Here is a 1,835-nt window from a genome sequence, read left to right on the forward strand (position 1 = left end):
GTTTCGTTTTCTTTTTCTTTTCTTTTCTTTCTTTTCTTTTCTTTTCTTTTCTTTTCTTTTCTTTTCTTTTCTTTTCTTTTTTTTTTTTTTTTTTTTTGTGGCTGATAGCTTCTTATCACTTGCAAATTGACTGAGTGCCTAGTGGGTTTAGTTTTTGCTTAAATTGTGCCTGCCAAGAGAAAGGAATGAAAAACAAATGAGAAAACTGACAGAGAGGATGGAGGCAGGAGAGAAACTGCTGCCCTCAGTAGAGTTATGCAGTTGACCCATGAATAATAGCAGAGGTTGAAGTGTAGTCCAAAATCCGCATATGACTTTTGACTCCCCCAAAACTCTAATAGCCTACTGTTGACCAGAAGCCTTATCAGTAACCTAGTCAATTAACACATATTTTGTGTGTTATCTGTAGTATATACTGTATTCTTAGAATTAAGTAATCCACAGAAAAGAAAATGCTATTAAGAAACTCATACAGGGATCCCTGGGTGGCCCAGTGGTTTAGCGCCTGCCTTTGGCCCAGGGCGCGATCCTGGAGACCCGAGATCGAATCCCACGTCGGGCTCCCGGTGCATGGAGCCTACTTCTCCCTCTGCCTGTGTCTCTGCCTCTCTCTCTCTCTGTGTGACTGTCATGAATAAATTAAAAAAAAAAAAAAGAAACTCATACAGAGGGACGCCTGGGTGGCTCAGAGGTTGAGCTTCTGCCTTTGGTTCAGGGCGTGATCTTGGGTCTGGGGATCGAGTCCTACATTGGAATCCCTGTGAGGAGCCTGTTTCTCCCTCTGCCTATGTCTCTTCCTCTCTTTTTGAGTCTCTTGTGAATAAATAAATAAAATCTAAAAAAAAAAAAAGAAAAGAAACTCATAAGGAAGAGAAAATAATATCTACAGTACTGGACTGTATCAAAAAAATCTGCGAGTAGATGGGCATGTGTAGTTCAAGGGCCAACTGTAATGACCTGAGAGAAGCAAGGGAGATGAAAGGCTCCGGTACCTCATAACTATGACATGAGAGATGGGGATCAGGCAAATGGACATGTGTATAAGAATTTTTTTTATTGCTGATTGCAACTTTTTCAACCAAGCATAAGCGCAAGAAAGTTTCAGTTGTCATTTATAACAATTTATCAGTTATGATCTTGGCTCAATATTGTCTTCCTTAAATTACATTCTCTTTTTTATTTATTTATTTTTATTTTTTTTTAATTTTTATTTATTTATGATAGTTACAGAGAGAGAGAGAGAGAGAGGCAGAGACACAGGCAGAGGGAGAAGCAGGCTCCATGCACCGGGAGCCCGATGTGGGATTCGATCCCGGGTCTCCAGGATCGCGCCCTGGGCCAAAGGCAGGCGCCAAACCGCTGCGCCACCCAGGGATCCCTACATTCTCTTTTTTAAATCATAGTGCTCAACTCCCAATGAAAAAAAAAACCAATGTTTTTATAAAGTATTTGGTTTCAGGTTTCTACGTTAAAGAATTAGAAAGATGATCTAAAAGATGAGATAATCCTCTGAATTGGCCTAAATTTCATACGTAGAAGTGGAAAGACACAAAAGATGCATATATACATATTTTTAGATATAGTTTTATTTTTTAGTTATTAAAGGAAAAGCTTTGAGCTACAGATAGAAAAACAAATCATTAATTAAGACAATCAGCTTTTCGGTTAGGGAAAATATAGTAGTTTGAAACTCAGACTCAAACTTTAGCTGAGTCCTGTTTCCAATTTATAAAGCTATCTCCTGTCATAAAGATAAAGATAGGAAAAAAATATTTTTCTTTTCTATAAAGCCAATTAACTAACACGGATGGCCAGTCTGGTTTGCCAGCTGAATT

Source organism: Canis lupus, chromosome 12 (genome assembly GCF_003254725.2).
Source record: "Canis lupus dingo isolate Sandy chromosome 12, ASM325472v2, whole genome shotgun sequence".
NCBI classification, from domain to species: Eukaryota; Metazoa; Chordata; class Mammalia; order Carnivora; family Canidae; genus Canis; species Canis lupus.